This window comes from Myxine glutinosa, chromosome 9 (assembly GCF_964187855.1).
Source record: "Myxine glutinosa chromosome 9, kmMyxGlut1.1, whole genome shotgun sequence".
Taxonomy (NCBI): Eukaryota; Metazoa; Chordata; class Myxini; order Myxiniformes; family Myxinidae; genus Myxine; species Myxine glutinosa.
In genome coordinates, this window is record NC_136269.1 from 18,369,301 (window position 1) to 18,392,026 (window position 22,726).

Below are 22,726 nucleotides of genomic sequence, written 5' to 3' on the forward strand. Positions count from 1 at the left end.
TGTATCCACTTTGGCCCTATGGTTTGATTGAGACAACAACGATGCAAGTGTGTTTTCTTTTTAACAGTTAAAGTAAACCGACCCAAGCAAAAGTTAACTTTAACCGACCCAAGCAAAAGTTACCTTTTCAATTGGAAGTTACCTTTTCATGCCATGAAAGGAATGATTAAATCTACACGTAATGATGATTTATGAAATTTTATCATTTATTCTTCCAGCCTCTTCTCCATTATGCTTTCACGAGTTATCCCTGACTCTGCACATATCCATGCCTTTTATTTATTTATTACACCTCATTTCCACCCCCTTCTTCACACCAAGTTCCCTCTTACCTCCTGCTGATACATGGCTACCTGAGCGATAATAAACGGTGGCCGGTGACTTCTGTACTCAATTGTTCCTTTACGTTCGTATTATATCTGTCACGAGATGTATTGTGAGATTATAGTCATTTGGAATCTTGGAGACAGGATCCCCTCCTCGCGATCCCCTCTGCACCCCCTTTTTGCATTGAATTCTCATTCAAAAATGTATTGTCATTCACAATTTTAAATTATTAATCAAACTTGGCAGTGACATCATCCTGTCTCGGATTTTCACTTTATAGCCAAAATGTTTTTTTCCTTCTAATTTATTTTTATTATTAGCCAGTCCACCATGCAGCAGGAAATGGGAGTTTGCAATTGCATGTCTGTCTGTCCGTCTGTCTGTCTGTGCCCTGTCCCAGCCATAACGGTTTTTTTTTTTTTAACCATTAGAGCTATTTTCAACAAATCTTTTTGATTAGAATATGGAGAAGACCAATCAATAGAATTATTTTCTTTCTTTTTTTTTAGCTGTTGTTTTTCTCTACTTTAGTTTGAGTACAAAGCGGACGCGGAGGGCTCTGCATTTTTGGATACTTTCTAGTTACCCTCGCCAAAAGAGAGGGTATTGCATTTGAGTCCGTTTGTCTGTCTGTTTGTCCGCACAGAATATATATAATTTTCTCTGCAACCGTTGGTCCAATTGACAGGTGAAACTCCACCTGTAGAATTTTTAATGATAATTATGACGTGATATGTCACGTGGTAGGGGCGCCATCTTGGAAAAAACGTAAAACTTTGCACCTCCATATCTCCGAAAGCGCTGCATAGAAAAATTTGAGATATGGCTCATTGTAAAGAACTCTCCATGTGGAATACCATATGTTAATGATGATGTCATAGGTGCCTCCATTATGACGTCATTATTCAACAAGTACAAAACTTCATTCGATCAAGATGAAATTTCTTGAGCGTCATCGAGGGCTAAATTGGTGGAGAAAAAAACCAAAAAATAATGCCGTCATCGGTCACGTGGTTCGGCCGGCATTTTTTTTTTTAACACAAAAACCTTGAAACCACTAAAAACACGTCCTGACGTGGGTCTGCAATCTCTGATTGCTCTTTCTTCTTATATCTGTGATGTTACAAATACGTTTTGAATGACAAAAAAATGACTACATTGTGTCAATCGATCGATCAATCCATTTATATTTGGTGCTTTTCATTGTAGGTAAAATATGTGCTTTACAAAGGAAATATAAAATGAAAATGAGTTAGAAATAAAAAGATTACAATAACGAGGGTGTAGATTCATAAAAAGTACACAAAAGATTGGAGTTTGAAGGACATTTTACAACCTGGAACTGATGAGGCATTGCAGGATTTAAAAGGCTTAGAGAGTTCCACATTCTTGGATCATAACTGAACAATGCTCGATCACCAAGTGTTCATCTTGGTGCAGGGAACAACCCGAAATTCCCAGGGCTGTGATGTATAGACATGTATATAGGTATAGTCGTGGTCAAAAATATTGGCACCCTTGCACTTTTTTCAAATAACTCACAATTTTCTCTTAAAATAAGTTGAAATTGACAAAAGTATTTGGTCTCCACAATTCTTTATTTCACTGTTGATATTACAGAACCTTTGTTTTTGATTCAGAACTTATTGTATCCTTTTAAATCATAAAATAAAAAGAAATGGCATTGACAAAATTATTGACACCTGTGACTTAATATTTGTTAGCACAGACTTTGGACAAAATAACTGCAGTCAATCGCTTCCTATAGCCATGAATGAGCTTCCTACACCTCTCTACTGGCAGTTTGATCCACTCTTCTTGTGCAAACTGCTCCAGTTCTCCCAGATTTGAAGGGAGCCTTCTCCCAATTGCTGTTTTCAGATCTCCCCACTGGTGTTCAATGGGATTTAGATCTGGACTCATTGCTGGCCACTTCAGAACAGTCCAGAGTTTTGTCTTGAACCATTCCTGGATGCTTTTTGAAATGTGTTTTGGGTCATTGTCCTGCTGCACGACCCATGACATTCGACGGAGACCCAGCTTTTTGACACTGGGTTGAACATTGCGCTCCAAATTCCTTAATAATCTCCTAATTTCATGATGCCATGTACACATTCAAGGCACCCATTGCCAGAGGCAGCACAGCAACCCCAAAACATCACTGAACCTCCTCCATGTTTGACTGTGGGGAAGGTGTTCTTTCTTTGAAGGCTTCATTTTGCTTTCTTTAAACATAGAGATGATGTGCTTGTCAAAAAGCCTCTAATTTGGTCTCATCTGTCCACAGGCCATTCTCCCAGAAGGATTTTGGCTTGTTCAGATGTGTTTTGGCAAACTCCAGTCGGTCTTTCTTTTGTCTCTCTCTCAGCAGTGGGGTCCTCCTGGGTCTCCTACCATAGAACCTCCTTTCATTGAGTTGGCGATGGATGGTGCGAGTTGCAACTGTCGTACCTTGTGTCTGAAGGTCAACTTAAATCTGTTTGGCAGTTGATCGAGGTGCTTTCTCCACCATTCGAACAATCCTTCGCTGCAATCTTCGATCAAGTTTTCTCTTGTGGCCACGTCCAGGGAGGTTGGCTACAGTGCCATGGGCCTTAAACTTCCTGATAACATTGCGTCCAGTGAACACAGGAACATCAAGGTCTCTGGAGATGGACTTGTAGCCTTGAGATTGTCCATGCTTGGCTACAATCCTGTGTCTGACCTCCTCAGACAATTCTCTGGTTTTCTTTCTTTTCTCCATGCTCATTGTGGTACACACAGTGACACAAAACAGCAGAATGACTCCTTTTCTCCATTCAAACTGGTTGACTGAGTGATTTTTATACTACAGGCACCTGCACCTCACCATAGGTTAGTTCAATTCCAAAGTAAAGGTGACTCACCTGCTTGAAATCTAATTATTTCTAACAACTTCTAAAATGTGCCAATAATATTGTCTGGGCCATTTTAGGATTTTTGTGTGGAATAAGCTAAGATTTAGTAATTCTTTTCAGCTTTTTTTGTTTTTTTTTCCACTGCAAACCAAAGAAATACATTTGTGGATACCAAGAGATTTTATAATTTCAACAATTTTCTGGAAGAAATTGGGAGTTATTTGGAAAAAGTGCAAGGGTGCTAATATTTTTGGCCACGACTGTATAAATAATGTGAGATGTATAGACATATATATATATAGATATAAATAAGGTGAGATGTATAGACATGTATATAGGTATGATAAGGTGAGATTTATAGACATGTGTAGAGGTATAATAAGGTGAGATGTATACGCATGTGATGATGGTGATAGTTTGAGTCGTTGCTTTCGCCAAAACTCTTGGTATATATGAGATACTGTATAGGTATAAGAAGGTGAGACGTAAAATATTGTTGATGTGTTGGAAGCCTCTGGAGCATTTTGAGAATTGCTGTGATGTGATCAGGTTTCTGAGCCCGACTGCTCAAAGTGATGTCCAAACGTGACGTGAGAGTGTGAAGCAAGGTTCCAGTCGCTCTTACGGTTCAGGCCTGAGAGGATTTTGGCAACATGGGACCAAATGGAAGAAAATAGATTTTTAGATTTTAGATGTCGTGAAAGCAGTCGTGAGTTCCAGAAGAGGTCGTGCTAACCGAGTTGGGAGCCCCAAGCACCTGGTGCTCTCGAATGTTTTGTGAAGCTAATTTGCAGAGTGCATACCATCCACACCCCCTGCGGATCTTCATTCCCATTCCTCTGGCCTACGTGCAGATTTGTTCTTTTTTGCATGTGTGGGGGATGCAAATGAGGTAGTGCGAGGCTGAGATGTGGAAGAAGAGGAGGCTGTAAATTATTCTAGCAAAAATAAATGTAGAGTCAGGAGGAATTTTAATGTGCAGAGTTAACGGGACGCGGATTGTTTCAACATTGGATCTCCTCTTTCGGCCTTCTTCTCCAATCCATGACAAAATAGTGTGAAAGGAACAGGTGGATGAAAAATGTCCCCGTGCAGTGTCCTCGTTGTGTTTTGCCGATTGAGGAGCCACCTTTGAGATCACACTTTTTAATGTGGAAAATGATTGACCTCAATAATCCAAAATCACTGACATTGATGTATGTTTAAGTTCAGAAATCAAAAATGGTTTCACAAATCCAAAATCTCAGAAATTAACTAGAACGGCACTCAGTGGAGAGCATACCTCCACCAGATGAACAGTTTACGTTTTGTATCCCGTGGTAGACCAGAAAATCACAATACAGAATCACGTTTAATCAAAATCATCCGTCCACAACTTTTTGAGATACCCTGCTATATATCTTATTTGGCCCGATCTCCCAATGGTGAAGAATCGCTTAAAAATTCTACTAACCGGATCCGAATCTTCACCAAAATTGAATCCCTTCCTCCTTGTCACACACACAACCTGTCCACCAAGTTTTATCCAAATCCATGAGATCTCCTGATATATGTTGTGTTTGGCTCTATCGCTCAATGGTGAAGAATCACTTTTAAAAAACTAAATAATTCTCGTATCCGAATCCATATTCAGATCTTCACCAAAATCGAAATCTGTTTGTCCTTGTCAGACACCCAACCGGTCCACCAAGTTTCATCCAAATCCGTCCGCGATTTTTTGAGATATCCTGCAATGTATCGTTTTCTGGCCCGATCTCCCAATGGTTAAGAATCACTTTAAAAATTCTAGTAGCCGGATGCGAATCCGGATCTTCATCAAAATCTAATAATTTTGTCCTTGTGACATACGCTACCTCTCTGCCAAATTTCGTCTGAATCTGTCCACAACTTTGAGAGATGTTTTGTTCACAGACAGACAGACAGACAGGGGTGAAAACATAACCTCCATCCACCTTTGGTGGCGGAGGTAATTAAAAAATGATCTTCTGAAGAAAAAAAACACTGAAATATTCTCGTGTGTTACTTTTTGAAAAACCAGTAACATTTTTCAGAGGACCTTTATGAACTCACAACCTATCATTGCCTCATGGTTGACGTGGAGCATGGGTTTAGGAGACATTTGATGGCGGGGATTGGAAGGGGCATGAATGAGGGTGAGGGTGGGCATAGGGGGGAGCGAGCAGGTGTGTGGGGAGTTAAGGTGAGGGGTTGCTGGTTTGTTTGCCATGAGGGCGAGGTTCTTCAACACGTGCCAAAGTCTCATGCTTTGTGATGACAATCTTGCACTTTTGGTTTCTGTTGGAATGTTGTCGGGGAAGGTATCCCAGGTGTGCGATCAAAAGATGTTCTCGCTCGTTGATCATCACGATTGAGCAATGAGGGATGTTCTTGGGTATGGAGTCGTTCTGTGAGTTGTGATGTCTGCACTGTCGTCCGACTGATTCCGGACCCATGAGTGAGACGAGCTAATGTCGTCGTTTTTCTAACACTGGTCCTTGTGTTTTGTTTTGCTTTACTTTGAAGAAATCTTTTTACTTTTACCCAGTCCAGGGAATAGTTGTTCCCTAGGAATAGGGAATAGGGAATAGAATAGGAATAGGGAATAGGGAATCGTGTCCAGGGAATGTTGGTGAGAAGGAGCTCCAGAAACGCGCATTGAGCAACACATTAAGCCAGCACGGGGTAATTGAAGTAGTTGAAGCTCACCGTGAGCTGGAACCGACATGGATTGCATGACCAGAACAAAACATTGCTTCAAAAAGGCGACCAAAAAACAACAACAACCACGGTCCCCGAAAAAGGCCAACCCCTGCTTGTGGGGAAAAATGGCCTCTAAAGGTGGTTATACTGTCGCCCATTTGTAATTAATCAGGTTCTTCTTTTTTTCTTTTTTTTGTATACAAGATCGAGGCTCGTGTAAGAGCTAACATTGATCACAAAAACACAAAATGACACGTAAAACAAAACATATGATTAAGGGAGCGGGAGACAAGATGGAGAGCAGGGACATCGGGAGATCTGTGGGAGGGAGAGGGCTTGGGGGGAGGAGGCATGGGAAGGGGGTGGGAGAGGTAAAATAAAAAACACATGGACACTGCTAGGACTTCCAGGAAAGAAGTCGGTATTTCAAAAAAAGTGCATCTGGGGTGAATTAACGGGGGAAGAAAAGATCAAGGTTTTGGAAGGGGGAAGATAAGAGATGGTGGTGAACAGCTGTTTTAAAGACCTGGAGGGTGGAGTGGGATTGAAGAGAGTGAGGGAGTTTGTTCCAGAGGCGGGAGAAAAGAGGAGTGAAGGTGAGCAGAGAGTCTTGATTTTGGCAGTTTAACCATAAGAGGGTTGCTGGCAGATCTTGTGCGACCTGTAGGAATATTTGTGGGACAGAGCACAGAGAGAGCTGGGGGAGCAAGGCCGGAGAGGAGTCGGTAGAAGACGGAAAGACCACCAACCTGCCTGCGGTGAGAGAGTGAAAGGCCCTCGGAGGTAGCTTCATCGCAGGAGATTCCAGGTTCATGTAAAAACACAACAATAATGATGATTCAGTTGAAGGTTCAAGCTGCCATTGAAGGACTACGTTGGCCGATGTTGCTCATGAGGCGTAGGTCCTGTATGGCATCAGTTTCTCAGTAAAGTAATCCCTCCGTGCTGTTCTGTGTGGGGGTTTTATTTACAAACCCGTGATTGGCCACTGCCCGGAGTGATTTGTATCTAGCCAGGTTTCTTTGTTGTAAACTTGCTCGACTTGCCTTAAACACACACACGGCACCAGCTTTGCAGGGGTTTGTTGATGATGGCCGTGTATATGCATGCCATCCGGTGGGCGTCGCTAATTAGTGAACCTTTTAAGAGTATGTGTACGTGTAGCCAGATGGAAATGATCCAGGCCGAGCGTGCATGCATGACAAAGCTAGTGGGTACACACCAGGCAGCTGTCATGCCGTGCTGCATATGCTCTCAGTTGGATACCTCTAAGTCTCTCTGGTTTTGAGAAAGTAACCTTTTTATTCGTGTTTGGCATCACTCCATTTCACCTTCACTACCCTTGTGGCCAGTGAAGCCAACTTTGGTTTTTATAACCTGGCATTTTGAGGTAGCGGAATTGTAAAGCGTGGACAAGCGAGCAGCACTGTGGACATTTACCTTCTTCGAATGACTTACCTGAGTGCCATTTATAATCCTCATGGTCCCGATGGTCATAACCAAAAGGTTGCCGCCAGGAAAGCTTCCTTAATGGAGAATACATCTATTATGTTAAGATTGAGATTGAAGTAAAATTTGGGTGATGGAGGGTAAAAACGCAATTCACTTGGTGGCACCACAGGTTGGCACAACAAGCGAGGGCGTAAACCACCAGGAAAGGAGGAGAGACGGAAACACTGTAACCTGCAACTACGTTGGGATTGGGGAAGGTTAATGGCGGTCCAAAAGGTGGTGGGTGGGGATGGCAGACGCAGAACATAGCAGTGCACCACCTATTGCTTGTACCACCTTGAAGGTGTGACCTCCAATCTCCAAACGACCCTTTTGTTTCGACCTTTCTGTGCGACCACACCGAGCAGCCAGAACTTGTGCCTAAACGAGCACCTTATCAATGTGGACGAATATGATAACTTCTTCATTAGACAGAGTGATGGACTGAAGTGAAAAAGGTGCAAAAGTGCTGCCTGTCGCCATCGCACCACAAATTACAATAAAAGTGACATAAAATAAATAAATATCTGTAGTATCAGGGAGAAGGAGAAAATAAATAAATATCTGGAGTATCAGGGAGAAGGAGAAAATATATAAATATCTGGAGTATCAGGGAGAAGGAGAAAATATATAAATATCTGGAGTATCAGGGAGAAGGAGAAAATAAATAAATATCTGGAGTATCAGGGAGAAGGAGAAAATAAATAAATATCTGGAGTGTCAGGGAGAAGGAGAAAATATCTAAATATCTGGAGTATCAGGGAGAAGGAGAAAATAAATAAATATCTGGAGTACCAGGGAGAAGGAGAAAATAAATAAATATCTGGAGTACCAGGGAGAAGGAGAAAATAAATAAATATCTGGAGTATCAGGGAGAAGGAGAAAATAAATAAATATCTGGAGTATCAGGGAGAAGGAGAAAATAAATAAATATCTGGAGTACCAGGGAGAAGGAGAAAATAAATAAATATCTGGAGTACCAGGGAGAAGGAGAAAATAAATAAATATCTAGAGTACCAGGGAGAAGGAGAAAATAAATAAATATCTGGAGTACCAGGGAGAAGGAGAAAATAAATAAATATCTAGAGTACCAGGGAGAAGGAGAAAATAAATAAATATCTGGAGTACCAGGGAGAAGGAGAAAATAAATAAATATCTGGAGCATCAGGGAGAAGGAGAAAATAAATAAATATCTGGAGTACCAGGGAGAAGGAGAAAATAAATAAATATCTGGAGGATCAGGGAGAAGGAGAAAATAAATAAATATCTGGAGTATCAGGGAGAAGGAGAAAATATATAAATATCTGGAGGATCAGGGAGAAGGAGAAAATAAATAAATATCTGGAGTATCAGGGAGAAGGAGAAAATAAATAAATATCTGGAGTACCAGGGAGAAGGAGAAAATAAATAAATATCTGGAGTATCAGGGAGAAGGAGAAAATAAATAAATATCTGGAGTATCAGGGAGAAGGAGAAAATAAATAAATATCAGGGAGAAGGAGAAAATATATAAATATCTGGAGTTTCAGGGAGAAGGAGAAAATAAATAAATATCTGGAGTATCTGGGAGAAGGAGAAAATATATAAATATCTGGAGTATCTGGGAGAAGGAGAAAATAAATAAATATCTGGAGTACCAGGGAGAAGGAGAAAATAAATAAATATCTGGAGCATCAGGGAGAAGGAGAAAATAAATAAATATCAGGGAGAAGTAGAAAATATATAAATATCTGGAGTTTCAGGGAGAAGGAGAAAATAAATAAATATCTGGAGTATCTGGGAGAAGGAGAAAATATATAAATATCTGGAGTATCAGGGAGAAGGAGAAAATAAATAAATATCTGGAGTATCAGGGAGAAGGAGAAAATAAATAAATATCTGGAGTATCTGGGAGAAGGAGAAAATAAATAAATATCTGGAGTATCAGGGAGAAGGAGAAAATAAATAAATATCTGGAGTATCAGGGAGAAGGAGAAAATAAATAAATATCTGGAGTATCAGGGAGAAGGAGAAAATAAATAAATATCTGGAGTATCAGGGAGAAGGAGAAAATAAATAAATATCTGGAGTATCAGGGAGAAGGAGAAAATAAATAAATATCTGGAGTATCAGGGAGAAGGAGAAAATAAATAAATATCTGGAGTATCAGGGAGAAGGAGAAAATAAATAAATATCTGGAGTATCAGGGAGAAGGAGAAAATAAATAAATATCTGGAGTATCAGGGAGAAGGAGAAAATAAATAAATATCTGGAGTATCAGGGAGAAGGAGAAAATAAATAAATATCTGGAGTATCAGGGAGAAGGAGAAAATAAATAAATATCTGGAGTATCAGGGAGAAGGAGAAAATAAATAAATATCTGGAGTATCAGGGAGAAGGAGAAAATAAATAAATATCTGGAGTATCAGGGAGAAGGAGAAAATAAATAAATATCTGGAGTATCAGGGAGAAGGAGAAAATAAATAAATATCTGGAGTATCAGGGAGAAGGAGAAAATAAATAAATATCTGAAGTATCAAGGAGAAGGAGAAAATATATAAATATCTGGAGTATCAGGGAGAAGGAGAAAATAAATAAATATCTGGAGTATCAGGGAGAAGGAGAAAATAAATAAATATCTGGAGTATCAGGGAGAAGGAGAAAATATATAAATATCTGGAGTATCTGGGAGAAGGAGAAAATAAATAAATATCTGGAGTATCAGGGAGAAGGAGAAAATAAATAAATATCTGGAGTATCTGGGAGAAGGAGAAAATAAATAAATATCTGGAGTATCAGGGAGAAGGAGAAAATATATAAATATCTGGAGTTTCAGGGAGAAGGAGAAAATAAATAAATATCTGGAGTATCTGGGAGAAGGAGAAAATATATAAATATCTGGAGTATCAGGGAGAAGGAGAAAATAAATAAATATCTGGAGTATCAGGGAGAAGGAGAAAATAAATAAATATCTGGAGTATCAGGGAGAAGGAGAAAATAAATAAATATCTGGAGTATCAGGGAGAAGGAGAAAATAAATAAATATCTGGAGTATCAGGGAGAAGGAGAAAATAAATAAATATCTGGAGTATCAGGGAGAAGGAGAAAATAAATAAATATCTGAAGTATCAGGGAGAAGGAGAAAATAAATAAATATCAGGGAGAAGGAGAAAATATATAAATATCTGGAGTATCAGGGAGAAGGAGAAAATAAATAAATATCTGGAGTATCAGGGAGAAGGAGAAAATAAATAAATATCTGGAGTATCTGGGAGAAGGAGAAAATATATAAATATCTGGAGTATCTGGGAGAAGGAGAAAATAAATAAATATCTGGAGTATCAGGGAGAAGGAGAAAATAAATAAATATCTGGAGTATCAGGGAGAAGGAGAAAATAAATAAATATCTGGAGTATCAGGGAGAAGGAGAAAATAAATAAATATCTGGATTATCAGGGAGGAGAAAATAAATAAATATCTGGAGTATCAGGGAGAAGGAGAAAATAAATAAATATCTGGAGTATCTGGGAGAAGGAGAAAATAAATAAATATCTGGAGTATCAGGGAGAAGGAGAAAATAAATAAATATCTGGAGTATCAGGGAGAGGAGAAAATATATATATATCTGGAGTATCAGGGAGAAGGAGAAAATAAATAAATATCTGGAGTATCAGGGAGAAGGAGAAAATAAATAAATATCTGGAGTATCTGGGAGAAGGAGAAAATAAATAAATATCTGGAGTATCTGGGAGAAGGAGAAAATAAATAAATATCTGGAGTATCAGGGAGAAGGAGAAAATAAATAAATATCTGGAGTATCAGGGAGAATGAGAAAATAAATAAATATCTGGAGTATCAGGGAGAAGGAGAAAATATCTAAATATCTGGAGTATCAGGGAGAAGGAGAAAATAAATAAATATCTGGAGTATCAGGGAGAAGGAGAAAATAAATAAATATCTGGAGTATCAGGGAGAAGGAGAAAATAAATAAATATCTGGAGTATCTGGGAGAAGGAGAAAATAAATAAATATCTGGAGTATCTGGGAGAAGGAGAAAATAAATAAATATCTGGAGTATCAGGGAGAAGGAGAAAATAAATAAATATCTGGAGTATCAGGGAGAATGAGAAAATAAATAAATATCTGGAGTATCAGGGAGAAGGAGAAAATATCTAAATATCTGGAGTATCAGGGAGAAGGAGAAAATATATAAATATCTGGAGTATCTGGGAGAAGGAGAAAATAAATAAATATCTGGAGTATCAGGGAGAAGGAGAAAATAAATAAATATCTGTAGTATCAGGGAGAAGGAGAAAATAAATAAATATCTGGCGTATCAGGGAGAAGGAGAAAATAAATATCTGGAGTATCAGGGAGAAGGAGAAAATAAATAAATATCTGGAGTATCAGGGAGAAGGAGAAAGTAAATAAATATCTGGAGTATCAGGGAGAAGGAGAAAATATATAAATATCTGGAGTATCAGGGAGAAGGAGAAAATAAATAAATATCTGGAGTATCAGGGAGAAGGAGAAAATAAATAAATATCAGGAAGAAGGAGAAAATATATAAATATCTGGAGTTTCAGGGAGAAGGAGAAAATAAATAAATATCTGGAGTATCAGGGAGAAGGAGAAAATAAATAAATATCTGGAGTATCAGGGAGAAGGAGAAAATAAATAAATATCTGAAGTATCAGGGAGAAGGAGAAAATAAATAAATATCTGAAGTATCTGGGAGAAGGAGAAAATAAATAAATATCTGAAGTATCAGCGAGAAGGAGAAAATAAATAAATATCTGAAGTATCTGGGAGAAGGAGAAAATAAATAAATATCTGGAGTATCAGGGAGAAGGAGAAAATAAATAAATATCTGGATTATCTTGGAGGAGGAGAAAATAAATAAATATCTGGAGTATCAGGGAGAAGGAGAAAATATATAAATATCTGGAGTATCAGGGAGAAGGAGCAAATAAATAAATATCTGGAGTATCAGGGAGAAGGAGAAAATAAATAAATATCTGGAATATCAGGGAGAAGGAGAAAATATATAAATATCTGGAGTATCTGGGAGAAGGAGAAAATATATAAATATCTGGAGTATCAGGGAGAAGGAGAAAATAAATAAATATCTGTAGTATCAGGGAGAAGGAGAAAATAAATAAATATCTGGCATATCAGGGAGAAGGAGAAAATAAATATCTGGAGTATCAGGGAGAAGGAGAAAATAAATAAATATCTGGAGTATCAGGGAGAAGGAGAAAATAAATAAATATCTGGAGTATCAGGGAGAAGGAGAAAATATATAAATATCTGGAGTATCAGGGAGAAGGAGAAAATAAATAAATATCTGGAGTATCAGGGAGAAAGAGAAAATAAATAAATATCTGGAGTATCAGGGAGAAGGAGAAAATAAATAAATATCTGGAGTGTCAGGGAGAAGGAGAAAATATCTAAATATCTGGAGTATCAGGGAGAAGGAGAAAATATCTAAATATCTGGAGTATCAGGGAGAAGGAGAAAATATATAAATATCTGGAGTATCAGGGAGAAGGAGAAAATAAATAAATATCTGGAGTATCAGGGAGAAGGAGAAAATAAATAAATATCTGGAGTGTCAGGGAGAAGGAGAAAATATCTAAATATCTGGAGTATCTGGGAGAAGGAGAAAATAAATAAATATCTGGAGTACCAGGGAGAAGGAGAAAATAAATAAATATCTGGAGTACCAGGGAGAAGGAGAAAATAAATAAATATCTGGAGTATCAGGGAGAAGGAGCAAATAAATAAATATCTGGAGTATCAGGGAGAAGGAGAAAATATATAAATATCTGGAGTATCAGGGAGAAGGAGAAAATAAATAAATATCTGGAGTATCAGGGAGAAGGAGAAAATAAATAAATATCTGGAGTACCAGGGAGAAGGAGAAAATAAATAAATATCTGGAGTATCAGGGAGAAGGAGAAAATAAATAAATATCTGGAGTATCAGGTAGAAGGAGAAAATAAATAAATATCTGGAGTATCAGGGAGAAGGAGAAAATATATAAATATCTGGAGTATCAGGGAGAAGGAGAAAATAAATAAATATCTGGAGTATCAGGGAGAAGGAGAAAATAAATAAATATCTGGAGTGTCAGGGAGAAGGAGAAAATATCTAAATATCTGGAGTATCAGGGAGAAGGAGAAAATATCTAAATATCTGGAGTATCAGGGAGAAGGAGAAAATATATAAATATCTGGAGTATCAGGGAGAAGGAGAAAATAAATAAATATCTGGAGTATCAGGGAGAAGGAGAAAATAAATAAATATCTGGAGTGTCAGGGAGAAGGAGAAAATATCTAAATATCTGGAGTACCAGGGAGAAGGAGAAAATAAATAAATATCTGGAGTGTCAGGGAGAAGGAGAAAATAAATAAATATCTGGAGTGTCAGGGAGAAGGAGAAAATATCTAAATATCTGGAGTACCAGGGAGAAGGAGAAAATAAATAAATATCTGGAGTACCAGGGAGAAGGAGAAAATAAATAAATATCTGGAGTATCAGGGAGAAGGAGAAAATAAATAAATATCTGGAGTACCGGGGAGAAGGAGAAAATAAATAAATATCTGGAGTATCAGGGAGAAGGAGAAAATAAATAAATATCTGGAGTACCAGGGAGAAGGAGAAAATAAATAAATATCTGGAGTATCAGGGAGAAGGAGAAAATAAATAAATATCTGGAGTACCAGGGAGAAGGAGAAAATAAATAAATATCTGGAGTACCAGGGAGAAGGAGAAAATAAATAAATATCTGGAGTATCAGGGAGAAGGAGAAAATAAATAAATATCTGGAGTATCAGGGAGAAGGAGAAAATAAATAAATATCTGGAGTATCAGGGAGAAGGAGAAAATAAATAAATATCTGGAGTACCGGGGAGAAGGAGAAAATAAATAAATATCTGGAGTATCAGGGAGAAGGAGAAAATAAATAAATATCTGGAGTACCAGGGAGAAGGAGAAAATAAATAAATATCTGGAGTACCGGGGAGAAGGAGAAAATAAATAAATATCTGGAGTATCAGGGAGAAGGAGAAAATAAATAAATATCTGGAGTATCTGGGAGAAGGAGAAAATAAATAAATATCTGGAGTATCAGGGAGAAGGAGAAAATAAATAAATATCTGGAGTATCAGGGAGAAGGAGAAAATAAATAAATATCTGAAGTATCGGGGAGAAGGAGAAAATAAATAAATATCTGGAGTATCAGGGAGAAGGAGAAAATATATAAATATCTGGAGGATCAGGGAGAAGGAGAAAATAAATAAATATCTGGAGTATCAGGGAGAAGGAGAAAATAAATAAATATCTGGAGTATCTTGGAGGAGGAGAAAATAAATAAATATCTGGAGTATCAGGGAGAAGGAGAAAATATATAAATATCTGGAGTATCAGGGAGAAGGAGAAAATAAATAAATATCTAGAGTATCAGGGAGAAGGAGAAAATATATAAATATCTGGAGTATCAGGGAGAAGGAGAAAATAAATAAATATCTGAACTATCAGGGAGAAGGAGAAAATAAATAAATATCTGAAGTATCTGGGAGAAGGAGAAAATAAATAAATATCTGGAGTATCAGGGAGAAGGAGAAAATAAATAAATATCTGGAGTATCAGGGAGAAGGAGAAAATAAATAAATATCTGGAGTATCAGGGAGAAGGAGAAAATAAATAAATATCTGGAGTATCAGGGAGAAGGAGATAATAAATAAATATCTGGAGTATCAGGGAGAAGGAGAAAATAAATAAATATCTGGAGTATCAGGGAGAAGGAGAAAATATATATATATATCTGGAGTATCAGGGAGAAGGAGAAAATAAATAAATATCTGGAGTATCTGGGAGAAGGAGAAAATAAATAAATATCTGGAGTATCAGGGAGAAGGAGAAAATAAATAAATATCTGAAGTATCTGGGAGAAGGAGAAAATAAATAAATATCTGAAGTATCAGGGAGAAGGAGAAAATAAATAAATATCTGAAGTATCTGGGAGAAGGAGAAAATAAATAAATATCTGGAGTATCTGGGAGAAGGAGAAAATATATAAATATCTGGAGTATCTGGGAGAAGGAGAAAATAAATAAATATCTGGATTATCTTGGAGGAGGAGAAAATAAATAAATATCTGAAGTATCAGGGAGAAGGAGAAAATAAATAAATATCTGGAGTATCTGGGAGAAGGAGAAAATAAATAAATATCTGGAGTATCAGGGAGAAGGAGAAAATAAATAAATATCTGGAGTATCTGGGAGAAGGAGAAAATAAATAAATATCTGGAGTATCAAGGAGAAAATAAATAAATATCTGGAGTATCAGGGAGAAGGAGAAAATAAATAAATATCTGGAGTATCAGGGAGAAGGAGAAAATAAATAAATATCTGGAGTATCAGGGAGAAGGAGAAAATAAATAAATATCTGGAGTATCAGGGAGAAGGAGAAAATAAATAAATATCTGGAGTATCAGGGAGAAGGAGAAAATAAATAAATATCTGGAGTATCAGGGAGAAGGAGAAAATAAATAAATATCTGGAGTATCAGGGAGAAGGAGAAAATAAATAAATATCTGGAGTATCTGGGAGAAGGAGAAAATAAATAAATATCTGGAGTATCAGGGAGAAGGAGAAAATAAATAAATATCTGGAGTATCAGGGAGAAGGAGAAAATAAATAAATATCTGGAGTATCTGGGAGAAGGAGAAAATAAATAAATATCTGGAGTATCAGGGAGAAGGAGAAAATAAATAAATATCTGAAGTATCTGGGAGAAGGAGAAAATAAATAAATATCTGAAGTATCAGGGAGAAGGAGAAAATAAATAAATATCTGAAGTATCTGGGAGAAGGAGAAAATAAATAAATATCTGGAGTATCTGGGAGAAGGAGAAAATATATAAATATCTGGAGTATCTGGGAGAAGGAGAAAATAAATAAATATCTGGAGTATCAGGGAGAAGGAGAAAATATATAAATATCTGGAGTATCAGGGAGAAGGAGAAAATAAATAAATATCTGGAGTATCAGGGAGAAGGAGAAAATAAACAAATATCTGAAGTATCAGGGAGAAGGAGAAAATAAACAAATATCTGAAGTATCAGGGAGAAGGAGAAAATAAATAAATATCTGGAATATCAGGGAGAAGGAGAAAATAAATAAATATCTGGAGTATCAGGGAGAAGGAGAAAATATATAAATATCTGGAGTATCAGGGAGAAGGAGAAAATAAACAAATATCTGGAGTATCAGGGAGAAGGAGAAAATAAATAAATATCTGGAGTATCAGGGAGAAGGAGAAAATAAACAAATATCTGAAGTATCAGGGAGAAGGAGAAAATAAACAAATATCTGAAGTATCAGGGAGAAGGAGAAAATAAATAAATATCTGGAGTATCTGGGAGGAGGAGAAAATAAATAAATATCTGGAGTATCAGGGAGAAGGAGAAAATAAATAAATATCTGGAGTATCAGGGAGAAGGAGAAAATAAATAAATATCTGGAGTATCAGGGAGAAGGAGAAAATAAATAAATATCTGGAGTATCAGGGAGAAGGAGAAAATAAATAAATATCAGGGAGAAGGAGAAAATATATAAATATCTGGAGTATCAGGGAGAAGGAGAAAATAAATAAATATCTGGAGTATCTGGGAGAAGGAGAAAATAAATAAATATCTGGAGTATCAGGGAGAAGGAGAAAATAAATAAATATCTGGAGTATCAGGGAGAAGGAGAAAATAAATAAATATCTGGAGTATCAGGGAGAAGGAGAAAATAAACAAATATCTGAAGTATCAGGGAGAAGGAGAAAATAAATAAATATCTGGAGTATCTGGGAGAAGGAGAAAATAAATAAATATCTGGAGTATCAGGGAGAAGGAGAAAATAAATAAATATCTGGAGTATCTGGGAGAAGGAGAAAATAAATAAATATCTGGAGTATCAGGGAGAAGGAGAAAATAAATAAATATCTGGCGTATCAGGGAGAAGGAGAAAATAAATAAATATCTGGAGTATCTGGGAGAAGGAGAAAATAAATAAATATCTGAAGTATCAGGGAGAAGGAGAAAATAAATAAATATCTGGAGTATCTGGGAGAAGGAGAAAATAAATAAATATCTGGAGTATCAGGGAGAAGGAGAAAATATATAAATATCTGGAGTATCAGGGAGAAGGAGAAAATAAATAAATATCTGGAGTATCAGGGAGAAGGAGAAAATATATAAATATCTGGAGTATCAGGGAGAAGGAGAAAATATATAAATATCTGGAGTATCAGGGAGAAGGAGAAAATATATAAATATCTGGAGTATCAGGGAGAAGGAGAAAATATATAAATATCTGGAGTATCAGGGAGAAGGAGAAAATAAATAAATATCTGGAGTATCTGGGAGAAGGAGAAAATAAATAAATATCTGGAGTATCAGGGAGAAGGAGAAAATATATAAATATCTGGAGTATCAGGGAGAAGGAGAAAATAAATAAATATCTGGAGTATCAGGGAGAAGGAGAAAATAAATAAATATCTGGAGTATCAGGGAGAAGGAGAAAATAAATAAATATCAGGGAGAAGGAGAAAATATATAAATATCTGGAGTTTCAGGGAGAAGGAGAAAATAAATAAATATCTGGAGTATCAGGGAGAAGGAGAAAATAAATAAATATCTGAAGTATCAGGGAGAAGGAGAAAATAAATAAATATCTGGAGTATCTGGGAGAAGGAGAAAATAAATAAATATCTGGAGTATCAGGGAGAAGGAGAAAATAAATAAATATCTGGAGTATCAGGGAGAAGGAGAAAATAAATAAATATCTGGAGTATCAGGGAGAAGGAGAAAATAAATAAATATCTGGAGCATCAGGGAGAAGGAGAAAATAAATAAATATCTGGAGTATCAGGGAGAAGGAGAAAATATATAAATATCTGGAGTATCTGGGAGAAGGAGAAAATAAATAAATATCTGGAGTATCAGGGAGAAGGAGAAAATAAATAAATATCTGGAGTATCTGGGAGAAGGAGAAAATAAATAAATATCTGGAGTATCAGGGAGAAGGAGAAAATAAATAAATATCTGGAGTATCAGGGAGAAGGAGAAAATAAATAAATATCTGGAGTATCAGGGAGAAGGAGAAAATAAATAAATATCTGGAGTACCAGGGAGAAGGAGAAAATATATATATATCTGGAGTATCAGGGAGAAGGAGAAAATAAATAAATATCTGGAGTATCAGGGAGAAGGAGAAAATAAATAAATATCTGAAGTATCGGGGAGAAGGAGAAAATAAATAAATATCTGGAGTATCAGGGAGAAGGAGAAAATATATAAATATCTGGAGGATCAGGGAGAAGGAGAAAATAAATAAATATCTGGAGTATCAGGGAGAAGGAGAAAATAAATAAATATCTGGAGTATCAGGGAGAAGGAGAAAATAAATAAATATCAGGGAGAAGGAGAAAATATATAAATATCTGGAGTTTCAGGGAGAAGGAGAAAATAAATAAATATCTGGAGTATCTGGGAGAAGGAGAAAATATATAAATATCAGGGAGAAGGAGAAAATATATAAATATCTGGAGTTTCAGGGAGAAGGAGAAAATAAATAAATATCTGGAGTATCTGGGAGAAGGAGAAAATAAATAAATATCTGGAGCATCAGGGAGAAGGAGAAAATAAATAAATATCTGGAGTATCAGGGAGAAGGAGAAAATATATAAATATCTGGAGTATCAGGGAGAAGGAGAAAATAAATAAATATCTGGAGTATCAGGGAGAAGGAGAAAATATATAAATATCTGGAGTATCTGGGAGAAGGAGAAAATAAAGAAATATCTGGAGTACCAGGGAGAAGGAGAAAATAAATAAATATCTGGAGCATCAGGGAGAAGGAGAAAATAAATAAATATCTGGAGTATCAGGGAGAAGGAGAAAATATATAAATATCTGGAGTATCAGGGAGAAGGAGAAAATAAATAAATATCTGGAGTATCAGGGAGAAGGAGAAAATAAATAAATATCAGGGAGAAGGAGAAAATAAATAAATATCTGGAGTATCAGGGAGAAGGAGAAAATAAATAAATATCTGGAGTATCTGGGAGAAGGAGAAAATAAATAAATATCTGGAGTATCTGGGAGAAGGAGAAAATAAATAAATATCTGGAGTATCAGGGAGAAGGAGAAAATAAATAAATATCTGGAGTATCAGGGAGAATGAGAAAATAAATAAATATCTGGAGTATCAGGGAGAAGGAGAAAATATCTAAATATCTGGAGTATCAGGGAGAAGGAGAAAATAAATAAATATCTGGAGTATCAGGGAGAAGGAGAAAATATATAAATATCTGGAGTATCTGGGAGAAGGAGAAAATATATAAATATCTGGAGTATCTGGGAGAAGGAGAAAATATATAAATATCTGGAGTATCAGGGAGAAGGAGAAAATAAATAAATATCTGGAGTATCAGGGAGAAGGAGAAAATAAATAAATATCTGTAGTATCAGGGAGAAGGAGAAAATAAATAAATATCTGGCGTATCAGGGAGAAGGAGAAAATAAATATCTGGAGTATCAGGGAGAAGGAGAAAATAAATAAATATCTGGAGTATCAGGGAGAAGGAGAAAGTAAATAAATATCTGGAGTATCAGGGAGAAGGAGAAAATATATAAATATCTGGAGTATCAGGGAGAAGGAGAAAATAAATAAATATCTGGAGTATCAGGGAGAAGGAGAAAATAAATAAATATCAGGAAGAAGGAGAAAATATATAAATATCTGGAGTTTCAGGGAGAAGGAGAAAATAAATAAATATCTGGAGTATCAGGGAGAAGGAGAAAATAAATAAATATCTGGAGTATCAGGGAGAAGGAGAAAATAAATAAATATCTGAAGTATCAGGGAGAAGGAGAAAATAAATAAATATCTGAAGTATCTGGGAGAAGGAGAAAATAAATAAATATCTGAAGTATCAGCGAGAAGGAGAAAATAAATAAATATCTGAAGTATCTGGGAGAAGGAGAAAATAAATAAATATCTGGAGTATCAGGGAGAAGGAGAAAATAAATAAATATCTGGATTATCTTGGAGGAGGAGAAAATAAATAAATATCTGGAGTATCAGGGAGAAGGAGAAAATATATAAATATCTGGAGTATCAGGGAGAAGGAGCAAATAAATAAATATCTGGAGTATCAGGGAGAAGGAGAAAATAAATAAATATCTGGAATATCAGGGAGAAGGAGAAAATATATAAATATCTGGAGTATCTGGGAGAAGGAGAAAATATATAAATATCTGGAGTATCAGGGAGAAGGAGAAAATAAATAAATATCTGGAGTATCAGGGAGAAGGAGAAAATAAATAAATATCTGTAGTATCAGGGAGAAGGAGAAAATAAATAAATATCTGGCGTATCAGGGAGAAGGAGAAAATAAATATCTGGAGTATCAGGGAGAAGGAGAAAATAAATAAATATCTGGAGTATCAGGGAGAAGGAGAAAATAAATAAATATCTGGAGTATCAGGGAGAAGGAGAAAATATATAAATATCTGGAGTATCAGGGAGAAGGAGAAAATAAATAAATATCTGGAGTATCAGGGAGAAGGAGAAAATAAATAAATATCTGGAGTATCAGGGAGAAGGAGAAAATAAATAAATATCTGGAGTGTCAGGGAGAAGGAGAAAATATCTAAATATCTGGAGTATCAGGGAGAAGGAGAAAATATCTAAATATCTGGAGTATCAGGGAGAAGGAGAAAATATATAAATATCTGGAGTATCAGGGAGAAGGAGAAAATAAATAAATATCTGGAGTATCAGGGAGAAGGAGAAAATAAATAAATATCTGGAGTATCAGGGAGAAGGAGAAAATAAATAAATATCTGGAGTATCAGGGAGAAGGAGAAAATAAATAAATATCTGGAGTGTCAGGGAGAAGGAGAAAATATCTAAATATCTGGAGTATCTGGGAGAAGGAGAAAATAAATAAATATCTGGAGTACCAGGGAGAAGGAGAAAATAAATAAATATCTGGAGTACCAGGGAGAAGGAGAAAATAAATAAATATCTGGAGTATCAGGGAGAAGGAGCAAATAAATAAATATCTGGAGTATCAGGGAGAAGGAGAAAATATATAAATATCTGGAGTATCAGGGAGAAGGAGAAAATAAATAAATATCTGGAGTATCAGGGAGAAGGAGAAAATAAATAAATATCTGGAGTACCAGGGAGAAGGAGAAAATAAATAAATATCTGGAGTATCAGGGAGAAGGAGAAAATAAATAAATATCTGGAGTATCAGGTAGAAGGAGAAAATAAATAAATATCTGGAGTATCAGGGAGAAGGAGAAAATATATAAATATCTGGAGTATCAGGGAGAAGGAGAAAATAAATAAATATCTGGAGTATCAGGGAGAAGGAGAAAATAAATAAATATCTGGAGTGTCAGGGAGAAGGAGAAAATATCTAAATATCTGGAGTATCAGGGAGAAGGAGAAAATATCTAAATATCTGGAGTATCAGGGAGAAGGAGAAAATATATAAATATCTGGAGTATCAGGGAGAAGGAGAAAATAAATAAATATCTGGAGTATCAGGGAGAAGGAGAAAATAAATAAATATCTGGAGTGTCAGGGAGAAGGAGAAAATATCTAAATATCTGGAGTACCAGGGAGAAGGAGAAAATAAATAAATATCTGGAGTACCAGGGAGAAGGAGAAAATAAATAAATATCTGGAGTATCAGGGAGAAGGAGAAAATAAATAAATATCTGGAGTATCAGGGAGAAGGAGAAAATAAATAAATATCTGGAGTATCAGGGAGAAGGAGAAAATAAATAAATATCTGGAGTACCAGGGAGAAGGAGAAAATAAATAAATATCTGGAGTACCAGGGAGAAGGAGAAAATAAATAAATATCTGGAGTATCAGGGAGAAGGAGAAAATAAATAAATATCTGGAGTATCAGGGAGAAGGAGAAAATAAATAAATATCTGGAGTATCAGGGAGAAGGAGAAAATAAATAAATATCTGGAGTACCGGGGAGAAGGAGAAAATAAATAAATATCTGGAGTATCAGGGAGAAGGAGAAAATAAATAAATATCTGGAGTACCAGGGAGAAGGAGAAAATAAATAAATATCTGGAGTATAAGGGAGAAGGAGAAAATAAATAAATATCTGGAGTATCAGGGAGAAGGAGAAAATAAATAAATATCTGAAGTATCGGGGAGAAGGAGAAAATAAATAAATATCTGGAGTATCAGGGAGAAGGAGAAAATATATAAATATCTGGAGGATCAGGGAGAAGGAGAAAATAAATAAATATCTGGAGTA

The 22,726-nt window shown here is 36.0% G+C and overlaps 1 protein-coding gene across 2 annotated transcripts in view; it reads left to right on the top strand.

Annotated features, from left to right (window-relative positions):
• The window catches only part of KIAA0586 (KIAA0586 ortholog), a 414,056-nt gene that overhangs the window by 78,337 nt on the left and 312,993 nt on the right, over positions 1 to 22,726 (top strand). The window lies entirely within an intron of this gene.